We start from the raw sequence: 13,684 nt of genomic DNA on the forward strand, positions 1-13,684 counted from the left end.
AAATGTTGATGTACCATCTTAACGCACTTTGAAAAAAATTTTCAAAGTGGGTTAACTTGGTTCAAAATTTAACGCACTTTGAGAAATGTTTTTAATGTGCGTTGATTTGGTCCCAAATTTAACGCACTTTGAAATTTTTTTTCAAAGTGCGTAAGTGCGTTGCCACATACTAGGTTTGCCCAAGCTATAATCAAACAGCTAACACTACTGCTAAAGTTTTGTATGATAATTTCTTTTTCCATAATAGCTTTCCTGAACAAGAGGCCCAGGGGCCACATCGCTCACCTGAGCAACAATTGCCTTAATTCTGTTCAAATTAGCAATACAGTATCAAAATATCTACTGAGTACAGTAGATCTTGCTAAAAAAAAAATGAAAATCTGCCAATTTTTATCCACCTCTTATTTTTGGTAAATACCAAGCCCCTTTTGTTGTTGTACCTGTAAGAAGATTTTTCTCTATTCCTATATACCCTTCCCCCCCCCCCACCCCCCATTTCGTGGCCCCACTTTTCTCTACGGAATCATGGTTTCATCAAATTTAAATCTGCATAACCTGTGCTTTCACACTAAGTACTGAGTTTTGGACCGAAAACTTTCCCAGAATATTTTTTAAGATTTTCTCTATATATTCCTATGTAAAAATTCAAACCGCCATCACGGTCCCGCCCTACCACAAGGGACTGTGATTTTGCAAACTTGAATTTACAGTACCCGAGGATGCCTCTACACTAATTTAAGCTTTTCTGGCCAAATAGTCTTTACAAAGAAGATTTTTAAAGATTGTCTCTATATATTCCTATGTAAAACTTGATCCCCCAATTGTGGCCCCACCCTACCCGCAGGAATCATGATTTGAACAAACTTGAATCTACACTACCTGAGAATGCTTCCATTTTAATTTGAGCTTTTCTGGCCTAATAATTTTTTAGAAGAAGATTTTTAAAGATTTTCTCTATATATTCCTATGTAAAACTTGATCCCCCTATTGTGGCCCCACCCTACCCCCGATGACCATGATTTGAACAAACTTGAATCACAACTATCTAAGGATGCTTCCACTCAAATTTGAGCTTTCCTGGCCTAATAGTTTTTGAGAAGAAGATTTGTAAAGATTTTCTCTATATATTCCTATGTAAAACTTCATCCCCCTATTGTGGCCCCACCCTACCCCCGGGGACCATAATTTGAACAAACTTGAATCTACACTATCTGAGGATGCTCCCATTTTAATTTGAGCTTTTCTTGCCTGATAGTTTTTGAGAAGAAAATTTTTAAATATTTTCTCTATATATTCCTGAGTTAAACTTGATCCCTCTCTTGTGGCCCATCCCTACCCCCAGGGACCATGATTTGAACAAACTTGAATCTACACCACCTGAGGATGCCTCCACACAAGTTTAAGCTTTTCAGGCCGAATAGTTTTTGAGAAGAAGATTTTTGAAAAATACCAACAAATTTTCAATAATTCTCAATTATCTCCCCTTTAAAGAGGGTGTGGCACTACATTTGAACAAACTTGAATCCCCTTCACCTAGTGATGCTTTGTGCCAAATTTGGTTGAAATCTGCCGAGTGGTTCTTGAGAAGAATATGAAAATGTGAAAAGTTTACAACGACGACGACAACAACGACGACAACGACAACGACAGACAACGGACAAATTGTGATCAGAAAAGCTCACTTGAGCCTTTGGCTCAGGTGAGCTAAAAACTGCACAGTGACCAAGGGAGAAACTTTGAATCGAATGTCATTAGAGAACTCTTTAAGCTCCAAGGAATCAAGAAAACCAGAACTATGCAATATCCAAGTCGACTCAGACTTGAAGGAAGGTGACCATCATACTTACGTAAAAAAAACACATGGATAGGATGAAAGTAGCATACAAATTAGCCTCAAATCAAGCTGGCAGGATTTCTGATAAAAATAAGAGCGATTATGACCAGGGAGTTACGTTTAGTAGGCTAGAAATAGGAGATAGAGTTTTAGTTAGGAATGTTGGGTTAAAAGGAAAGAACAAACTAGCTGATAAATGGGATTCCGATGTTAATGTTATCAAAGACATCCCTAATTCGAGCATTCCAGGTTAAACGGTACAGAGTACCACTAGTCGTAAAACTAGAACATTACATAGAAATATCCTCCTACCATTTACCCATGTGCCGCCATGTGACTCTGATTTGCCTATTGTTTCCAGGACACCAGTATCAAGTAGGAAAATCATTGAGAAACAGAAATCTGATTTACAGGAATCTGATAGTTCATATCCAGAAATTATACATATTAAGACTAAGACAATTAGAACAAATCAAAACTGTTCAGATGATAGTTCTAGTTCTAGTGATACTAATGAGCATGGTTTTGCTTTGTTTCAGAATGAACTCCAGCCCAGTGAAAACATGGGTGACAACACCGAGGAAGCAGATGTCAACAGCGATTCAGAGTACTATAGAATACTATACTTACTGGTAGTCGACCAATCATTCAGTTTCACCGGTTATGCCGCGAAGGTCTACAAGATCTCGAAAATCACCCGATCGTTTCGATGAGTGGGTGTCGTAATTTTTTTTTATGCCGCATTATGATTTATGCCGAGAACCGTTTTTTGTTGCCAAATAACTGCTTTTATGCCGATTGTTTTATGACGCAGTTTAAACATATTCTTTTAAACTATAAAATTTTAAAAAAGAATCAGTTTATATGCCAGTCTTTACTATATCCTTATCCCAGGGGGTTGGGGGGGGGGTTCATATCTCATTACTGCATTGTTAGTCAAATGGTTTTGATCACTTGGTATTTTGGTATTTCAACAAATGGTTGTAGAAAATACACCATTGAACCCCCTTCATATTTTTTCACATTTTAAAGTTTTTTAAATAAGTCTGTAGCTGTGCAGTTCGACAAATGTTCTGAGTGATTAAAAATGCATTGTCCTGTTCTTGTACAGTCGTGTTACCGGTAACGAATCAGTATGCTGTTTCGTCGTGCATGCGACTATTATTATCGGAATTCCAAATGTGTTTATACCCCCGCTCCGAAGGAGAAGGGGTATACTGTTTTACCCTTGTGTGTCTGTCTGTCTATCTGTCTGTCTGTCCGTCCGTAACAAAAATTTCTGTCGCATTTATCTCAGCAACTACATGTATTTATCGCAGATGCTTGAAATTTTTACACAATGTTTGTAAAGGCATGCCATATCGTGGGATATATTTTTGTACCAATCGGACTTCAACTTCCTGTTAAATGACAACTTTATTTATTTTTTAAACAAAATTTTCAAACAAACTTTCTTCACAGATTTCTCAGCAACTATTTATCGCAGATGCTTGAAATTTTTACACAATATTTGTATAGGCATGCCATATCGTGAGATATATTTTTGTACCAATCAGACGTCAACTTCCTGTTAAATGACGACTTTGCTTATTTTTTAACCAAAATTTTCAAACAAACTTTCATCAAAGATTTCTCAGCAACTATTTATCGTAGATGCTTGAAATTGTTACACAGTATTTGTATAGGCATGCCGTATCGTGGGATATATGTTTGTACCAATCAGACGTCAATTTCCAATAAAATGACGACTTTGTTTATTTTAGCCAAAATTTTCAAACAAATTTTCCCCAAAGATTTTTCAGCAGCTATTTATCGCAGATGCTTGAAATTTAAACACACTATTTGTTTCGGCATGCCATATTGTGGGATATATTTTTGTATCAATCAGACGTCAACTTCCTGTTAAATAATGACTTTGTTTATTTTTAGCCAAAATTTTCAAACAAACTTTCGTTAAAGATTTCTCAGGAGCTATTTATCGCAGATGCTTGAAATTTTAACACACTATTTGTTTAGGCATGCCATATTGTTGGATATATTTTTGTACCAATCGGATGCCAGCTTTCTGTTAAATGTCTACTTTGCTTATTTTGCATATTCACATCAGAGCGGGGGTATCACTAGTGAGCATTGGCTCACAGATATCTTGTTATTTTTTGTTTAAATCACATTTCTTTTTCCTTCTAAAATGTAGTATCAAACTTCCGAAAATATAAAGGGTGAATTACGGAGAGAGTAATTTCAACACCCCTTCCATTTTCCTAGTTTCGAATTCGTTTTCCAGTATCGAATCAAGGCCCTCTATCACGTCTGACCAAATGTTTTGAGGCGAATCAATTTTAAAATGTACAAGAGGTACATGTTAATAGACTTATAAATGAGGAAAGAAAAATAATTGTGGGATATGTCATTTAAACAAATAATAAGATCGTTATTTTTGTCATACCGTTTTCCCGTCAAATTGAAACTGGACTGAAACAGTTTTCATTTGCGTTACTTTATGAAATTGAATTTTCATGAAAACACTCTATAACAGTAACTGATGATAAGAAATTGTCATCTGTTTTTGTTTTGTCCGTATATCTATCAATATATCCAGCAAAATAATGCTTCTATCGCAGTGAACCGAAACTAAGAAAACTACATGTGGTTCTATTTGAAGCTGTAATTTCATTCAAAGCTCCATCATTGTTTAATATGATGCTTTCTCTTATTAAATGGATTATAATTACCAATTATCCACCAAACAGGGGTCAATAACAAACTTATTTTCATAGTTAGGCTTACTTGTTTTTTTCACTTTCGTTTTTTTCTTCCTTGCACTTCCGGCAGCTCATATCTGGGTCACCTTTTTAATTTGTAAACAATTCGGTAAATAATCGTGCAAATGTCAAACAACTTCACACACTGATAGAACATTTATCTCTGTATTATAATTACCTTGGTAGGATTTTTAAAACCTTAACTTCGTCTTTCACCAATATTTTTTTCTAAAAATTATTCAATACTGGCAAATATTTGTTACCGGTAAAACGACTGTATGCATACTTTTCAAACAAAATGGCATGTAGGACTTCATATGTATAGCTTTTATATCTTTTGGCAATATTTGTGGGCAGTTTCGGGCAGAAACAAGCCAGTTCAAGAAATGTTTACATTCTTATCCTCAAATGTATACGATGGCCGCACATTCCTCTCAAATAAGATCGCCGGATATTACCAAATAAAGTCTGACACACTTCTACTTGAGGGGTGTTGCTAAAACGCGGAACGGAAAACGGAAAGGAAAGCGGAACGGAACGGAAAATCTTATCTAACTCAATAGATTTGTTAATCATGCTAAGCACATATGCTTTATGTAATTTTTAATATTTTTTTTTAAAAAGTAGGAATACTGAATTATTTATTCAAGAATAATAGTATTTCCTCAAAATTAATTCACGATTCTCATTATTCCTTCTTTAAAACGTCGATCCTCTCTAGCTCATCAGCTGGTTTCAATACACGGCTAAAACTAAAGAAGTCTACAGGGTTTTGCATTTCAACAGACCCAGAAGATAACGTTGAAAAATTGTGCAAGGTCTTCTGAGTGACTTCCAAATGAAGAAAAGGTGTCAACATTTCCCTATTAAAAATGATAATGTGTCAATGAAGTTTTCTTGGATAATTCTCGTTTCATCAATTTCAATTGCATCTTTACAGATATGTGTATTTTTTAAAAAGCATCCAAATGTGCTGCATGAATATTTTGAGATCGACAGACTATAGTCCCAACTTATAATCGGAAAATCAAACCAGGCAACGTCTAGAGCTCTCTATTCGGATCATATGTATATATCTGCAGGAATGAACAACTGCCAAGTAATGCAAACGTAAACAAAATTGCATAGCTAAAATACTAGTTTCACTTAGTACCGGGTATTTTAATGTATTTTTATTTTGAATGTCGTCACTCGTACGGTTTTTTTTTCATCCTAATGATTCTGTATCGCCTGTATGATTTAAGATCGTATAGAACACCGAAAATTCAATGTTGACGTAAGTATATATACATCATATTTGAAATATAAAAATACTCATAAAACACATGAAACGCTTTTACTAAGTGTGTTCGTTACGCTGATATGCAAGCAATACCATACAAGAAAAATAAGTAAAAAGTTACAGCAAATTTACTCGTTTCAATATGTTAATATTTCACACTTCGTATACATTTCGTAATCAGCTAACGCCAACTGAATTTAATGTTACATGTATATTTGATAGACACTTATAAGAATATCAATAAGACAGCCACATGTTGATAATCGTTCATTACATATGAATACATGATACAAAGTAAATCGTTTCTGGCCAGTCTGTACCCTTTTAAAGCGATAAACGTGATATGATATTTTCCGTTCCGTTCCGTTTTCCATTCCGCGTTTTAGCAACACCCCTATTTGAGAGACATTTTTATAGCATCAAGAACCAATATATGACCATAAAAGATAAAATGTATTACATTTCCACTAACAGTATTTTAGTTTGCATTAAAGAAAACAACCAAATGCTTTAAATTACTCTTTTTTAGGAGAAATTAGATTATCAATCATAACATCAAAGCAAGTTAGTAAAATTAAGACGGAGGTGGAGGGGTTGGGGAAGAAAGAAACGAAACCGTAGTAAACTCTTCAAATACCATTTGTTTGACATTTCATAAAAAAATATACTTATCCAAATAATACGCATCTCCGATTTTCAATACGATATTCTGACCCATGAAATTTAAAAACAACTTTTGATGACGTGACAAGACGCGAGTGGAACTGACAATGTATATCAGTCATGTATACTTAGGCATCAAATTGTTAACAATGTTTTGCAAGATATATTGGGTGGTTCGTGGGTAAATAGTAGTATTATAATATCACCAAATTTATTTAGAACCAAATAAATAAATCGGATTTAATAGATTATGCAAACTTACCATATTGGACGCCATATTGCTTACTTGTCTATGCAGGCCTTTTGTGCACAATCGGTTGACCTAAAAAACTACGGAAAGTCAAAGGGTTCAATATTCTAACTTTGTTATTATGTTTTGTATTTCGAAAAGCTCTATTCTTTAAATGTAATAAAAATCGAGAAATGTTAATGGTTAATTATGTAATTATGTCTTCCGAATTTGTATTCAAGAGTTTGTATAACGTCATTAGTTAGACCCATTGAGTTTTGGCAAATAGTTGATTCATAATCTGCAAGTTTGACATTTTTACTGCGTCGTTTGTAATCGGAGAACAGACTATAAAACGAAGGTACATGAATCAGTAGAACTCGAAACTTTATATATCTGATAAAATCTGTATCTTTTTAAGGTTTTCCGCTCTCAGCGGAAAACCTTACTATTATTCTGAAAAATTTTTCAAATTTCTTATTATTATTTTTTTCTTCTAGACGCCAACTTTGATCCTTAATATCTCGCTCGTTTGTTCACTGATTGTTTTGAAAGTTTCAGGACTGATAACATGCCGCGTGATGTTGTCGTTGCATATTTTAGTTGAGGAAAATCCCTATCCGGTTTTGAGTTATTCCCCTTTAAGTAAAATTTAACGACTTCTTTTGTCCAGGGGGTTTAGCTTTAACGATGACTGGCAGAGTCTCAAAGATGGGCTGGTTTGGAAGCTAATACATTGAATTTGTGCGAGATATATTTTATTTATCATTTAAATGCAAATAAAAGGGAAGGTATAGATGTTGAAACAAAGTTAAGAAAAAAAATCAAAAAAATTCGCGTATTTTCCGTGTTAGTTTTCTACCTGATAAAAATTTGTTATAACATGTATTTTAAAAGATCTTGGTCTTACCCAGACCTTTCATTCGGTATACCGAAAAAGGGGCTGGCCCTTATAATTAGGGAGTTTGAGGCGTCCAAAGTTTCTTATCAATAACTTAAAAAGGAATTAACATTTCTAATGCATTATTTAAGCAAAGTTGTAAAGAAATTAATTTTGAATCCTTCTATAGTATTTAATTTAATGTTTTCGTAATTTATAGTCAGTATTTTCAGAAACAATTGTTGTCAGTTCGGTCCATTTGTGTGGGGGTGCGCACGTTTATGAGGTTATGAAAGGGCTTCTTGTAATGCACTAACTGATACATGTAGCGCGCAAAAATAATTCCACATAAAATTCCCAAATGTTTTATACATATGTACATTTTCATTTCATATAGATAAACCTCTTTGACCTTATTTTGGTTGTTTGTTTCATAACTGTGCCCCTGTCTATATTTAGATGCATTACGAGACTCAGGTAACCGATCGATAGGACGCTAGCTGTATTCAGGCCGTCGCCTAGACGACAGTGCATGTGCTTGTAGAGCTGGACGTACACGATTAACGCCCCACTGTGTTACTGTAACAGAGACATTTTGAATTGTTTCAGTACTGGGAGATGTGTTAATAAAATGGTTCCAATGCATGGTAATTAAACTCAACTTTTCTACAATACGTTTACACGGCCGTCATATAATGCACAATGTGTATTACTGTCATGACAAATGTACGCTGGCAATTTAAACGAACGCGGGATTGCTCCCGATAGAACATACTGATTTGCGATGGATATAATATGATTATCATCGTGGAGATGATTTTAAAAAGTGAACTTAATATTCGTATACGATAATATTTGAATCCAAAGCCGCTAGTTTTAAGTTACGGTTATTAGGGATATTAATTATGACTTGCCCCGCGTTTCAGGTTTTTTACTTGCAAAACGTCTACAAACGAAAATACCAAACAACCTTCAGCAGCAACTTATAAATTATTTATTCCATACACAATTCTAAAGAGGTAATTAAATAAATTTTATAAATGCTTTATACTTGTATTCGCTATCTTCCATGGAAATAAGTGGCATGGAAAAAATGTTGTTCAATGTTCATCAAATACGCTGTAGCCTTAGCAATCGAAAATAATTAACAAACTGTATATTGATAGATTGACATATCAACAAACATTCAGACCCGCAATGTGTTTTCTTACCAGATCTATAAAACGTAGACTCAATGACTGAATTCTTTACCGTTTTCCGTCTGGGTTATTTTGAATCACGTGTGTACGTTATGTGTAGCCATATAGATGAACACTTTAAGTGTTTAATTTTTAAAAGAAATTGTGTACATGCAGAGCAATGCAATGCTAGGACAATAAAATTCCAGCAATGTATATGGTGAGGCCGGTCAGACTGATACTGGTTCTGCTTGTTCTACAAATAGCGAATGTAAGACGAAGTATTTGGGTGTTATATTTTATACAAATCTTAAAGGCTTGCATTACTCAACAAAGTATTTTATTGGAATTATTCTTAGTTACCTTAGCTGCATATATGTACCGCTCGGTCTGTATCCCGGAAAAATTGACTACCATCCGAAATTTTTCATACAAGGTCTACAGACTTGCAGCTACATGTAACATTACCTTTAAAAATACATTTTAGAATTTGCCGCTGTTTATAAATTCATTAAAAAGACGCGCAGAATCAAGTGGTAATATGTCGTTTGATATGGGATTTATGACGTCTATTTATATTGTTTTCCTTAAAATTATTTCATTATTTCAAGCTTGTGGGTGGAATGAAATCAGTTTCACATGTTATATGACATAAAGATGTCCTCTCCCCACTTTTTCTCGAAGCAACTATTTTTATAAAATTTACATAAAAAAATTGAATTATCATGGAGTTGCCCCCCCCCCCCCCCCCCCCCATTTTGGTAGCATGTAAAAAAAAATGCTATGAAAATCATGAAATTATGAGTGAAATTTTGAAAAATTCAAAAAAAAAAATCTGTTTTTTTTTCTTGTCAAGATTTGTTGGATGAGTTTGCCCCCCCCCCCACACTTTCAAAAACGATGCTACGCGCTTGGAAATTACTCATTTCTTTATTCCCCTCTTTAATAAACAAAACAAACTAACAAACATAACCGATCCAGATAAATATAATTACATGTATCAAAAATAAACTTAAAAAACAAACTACACATTCATCCTTCACCCACAATATTGCCACAACGATATTTCTCATCGTTGTAGACCCGTGTAACAATCTGTTAAGTAGGTGCTTGCACGAAAAAGAACCCCTTGCTGATCTACATTTTCATTAACGCATACAAAGAAAAAATATATTTTGATTTATTTTTGAATTTCTTTTGATGTAAAAAAAAAAAAAGAGAAGAAATTGGTTCTCAGTCTCTCTTTATGCCTGTTTGTTAGCGGTTAATCCAAGTTCATTTTGAATATCCTTTTGTAATTAAAAAATGCGATGTAAATTTTTTTCATGCAATCTTTCGGATAAAGCAATGAAGAGTTGTTTCTTGAAATTTTATTAAACCATAAAATTGTAAAATGCTAACATTGAAAATTGTGCCCGATTCCTTTCTTTTTTATAAGGTAAAACTTTATTGATTTAAAAAATGATTCTTTGAGACAAACAAATTGACATAATCAATAAGAGTTTGACAATCTCTAACTGCAGGTCTGTAGCTTTTAGTCAGAAAAAGAATCGGATGGACGACCTAGGACACAGATCGTCCATCCGAATTTCTTGAAAATTGCCATTATTTTCGTACGCGGACGCAATACTCACCGAGACTAAATGCTTCGTATCTTAAGTTTTAAGTTTTAATTGCTTTGAAAGGTAATATTGGTTTTCTGATAATTATGAACATGAATAATTAAATAAAAATTGTTAAAAGTACAGTAAAATTTCCGGCATCGGTCTTCTCCGTGCGCGGATCTAGAAGGGGAAGGGTTCCAGACCCCCCCCCCCCCTCCAGCGAAATTTCTTTCAATTACGTGTACATTATAAACTTACCAAATATGCCTCGGACATCCGTTGGCAAACTCAAATAACCGTCTGACTTTTCAACCCCCACCCCGGAAAAATTTTCTGATCCGCGCATGTTCCACCTCCTCGAAATACAAAATTATTCTTCAAAACCCCTTGTAAAATTTCCAGGATCTCCGCATGCTAGTAAAAATGCTAGTAAAACGTTTGCCAATGGTCTTTTTTACCTTCGTACCGGGCATAACCACAGTCCCACTCTTTGAATAAAATGCGGCGAATCAAACTAGGGACAACGTGTTAAGATCTGTATTTGCTCATAAACATGTAGTATCATCGTGCAAAATACACTGTTCAATTATAATTTTTTTTTTTTACTTTACTTGTAAAATTCAACACCTGTTTCGTAATTTTTTCTCACAGTTTATTTCTTACATAGTTACTTTTTTTATTTAGTGATTGACACTTTTCAGACTTTATATGTGATTTCAAAAAGACAGAGTGTCATGTCTCAAGGACTGTTAACCTCTTAAAACAACATTGTGCAATTATCAGATTTTCATTTCTTGGACATCAAAGACTCATTGAGTTTATTTAATTATTTTATATCTGTGAACCTTTCACTCAGCTTTACTTATATCATTTCCTGTCAATTGCAATTTATACTCATTGTTAAGATTCTTATAAATAGTTATGTACAATTGTCAATGCGCAGTCTGGAATACGGCGGCCAGCCCCGGCCACGTCCTACTCTCCCAGAGTCTTGAGTCCGGAGGCCACTTCTGGCCATATCCGACTTGTTTGTAACATGTCTGTCTGTTAAATTGTTGCCATCGTTGAGTCTCGTCCAATAATGTGGAATCCTGCATCAATTGCCTGTTTATTTTTCTGAAACTGTATACTGGTGGACCTTCGGGAATATGGCAAACCTACCCTTCGTTTTAGCTTACGGCCCACAGCGCGCCCCAACCATTTACCTTATACACTTTACGCCAACATTCCCTCACCCGGTTCGTACTGCACACGACCGATGCAGATCCAGACGAATTCTCTATCACCGTAAAATCTACGCGGTCACAGAAATATAATACTTTGTTTCTCAGTGTTTACACATCTAATATTGTACTATGGTCAGCTATCAATTTTTTGTAATACGTCACAAGTATGACGCAGCTACGACGGAAAACCTAATCGTTGCTTGCAACGAGCTCGTCTCTAGTTTTAATTTTACTGATTCTTTAGCACTCCTTGTATATATGGCAGTAAATGGAAACTACATTTAAACGTAGTGACCGTTGGGTTGAGCGCAGATTTTTGTGGTTTGCAACACAGATAGTAGAATCCGCCTGTCTAATCAAATCATAAGCCAAAGTTGAACTAAACCTCGCGTGCTTGGTCTAAATTTGGTCATATTTCATACCTAAATGTTTTGTCTTCGAAAAAAAAGCGGAAGAAAAGTTAACGTATTCCCGAGATTTTTTAATTTCTTCTCTCAATGCTTATCCATTTCATATGCTGATAATTTTTTGGGAGTTGATTTTAATCAACTCTCCTATGCAGTTACTCAAACAAACCGAAAGTAAAACACTGTTTGGACCTCAGCACAAATTATTGCTGCTGACAAGACTTAGTTCTTGAAAATAATTGATAAATTCGATGTAATGTATGCTACAGCATTGTTTTTCAAGGAAACTTATATATAAATACCTTGAAAATAGTCAGATTTTAAATGGTGCGAACAATTTAAATATTTTTGTAGTCGTATGTATTCCTACGCAAGAGTTCAATAAAGTCTCGTTCAACTCGACGCTCGGCAGTCTCCGTAAATCCTTGTCGGAGATATACGGTGTATGGCCGAGCGTTCAGTTGAACGAGACTAGAGTGTAATATTGCTTGGATCCATACAATTTTCGAGAAATATTTATATTACCTATATATAGTTTGATTGAATTAATTTTATCTTTAAATATTATTAAACATGATTCATATGGGGGTTTCTCAACATTCTCGTCGAAAATATTATAAAAATGTGCGTAATTCAGCTTCATGAATTAGAAACTACATGTACTTGTCATGCAAAATAACATATCATTGATTTTAAAATGAATAAACATCGACAAAATCAACTCAGGTCAGTTCTTTAGTACTTTGATTTTATAACTACTTTATTCAGTATCTAAAAGATCGGTTCTTTGATGTTAATGTTTCTATTTTCCATCTAATAATTTGATATGACTATCATTGAATAGAGGGCGAAGCCCTCTCACGAGCCCGTAGGGCCCGTGAGAGCGAAACTCTCCCTATAGACAACACGTGTATATATGTCTAAAAATAGAAATCACACTATATACCTATGAAGTTAAAAACTTTTCCAAGATGGAGGAAGAAAGAATAAATTCACGCACAGTGATATCACCGGCATACATGTTGAATTTGAATCTCGTACTAACTTAACGTTTGGTGATAACTTGCCAAAATTTTTTTATACCTTGTTTGTTCTTGAAAAATTAATTCCTATTTAAGAAAACATCTTTCCCTTTCCTACAACTCTAAACGGTTGCATAAGATCCGAACAAATGAATTTCAAGACACCTGATTGGACAACAGATGTGTTACAACTTCACATTTTTAAACTAATACCATGCACTTTGACTTTGGCTTCTCATTTCTTTTCTAAAACACCAGAGACGAATTTTTCCTACTTTCATTTTGAAATTTCGCTTAAAGGATTCAGGTGGCAGGGGATAGTTTCGAAGGAAAGACCCGTCAAATTTTGAAATAAAGGGAGAACCTGGGGTTTGGCTGGTTATTTGAGGGGTATAAATTGGTAGAATATTTATTGCATTCATTTTGTGGATAGAGGAGCTCATGTCAATTTCTTTGATATATGACACTTTAATACTGGTAGCACTTTTCATCAGATATGGAATAAAAATGCGAAACTGAGGCCAAAATTTTCACTTTCGGTTTTGTGCTTGAAAAGTAGGGTGGGTTCAGAACACGAAATGTCATTCGAAAAGAAGG

The 13,684-nt window shown here is 34.6% G+C and overlaps 1 protein-coding gene across 1 annotated transcript in view; it reads right to left on the minus strand.

Annotated features, from left to right (window-relative positions):
- LOC128186458 (uncharacterized) overlaps positions 1-6,857 on the minus strand; it is a 70,317-nt gene extending 63,460 nt beyond the window's left edge. Inside the window, exons 1-2 of the mRNA XM_052856228.1 lie at positions 6,804-6,857; positions 4,622-4,682 (exon numbers count right to left, since the gene is read on the minus strand). The gene's annotated coding sequence lies outside the window, so the exon portion shown is untranslated. The remainder of the gene's footprint in view (positions 1-4,621; positions 4,683-6,803) is intronic.
- Positions 6,858-13,684: the final 6,827 nt, after the last annotated feature.

The sequence above is a fragment of the Crassostrea angulata genome, chromosome 6, assembly GCF_025612915.1.
Source record: "Crassostrea angulata isolate pt1a10 chromosome 6, ASM2561291v2, whole genome shotgun sequence".
In the NCBI taxonomy this organism is placed as follows: Eukaryota; Metazoa; Mollusca; class Bivalvia; order Ostreida; family Ostreidae; genus Magallana; species Magallana angulata.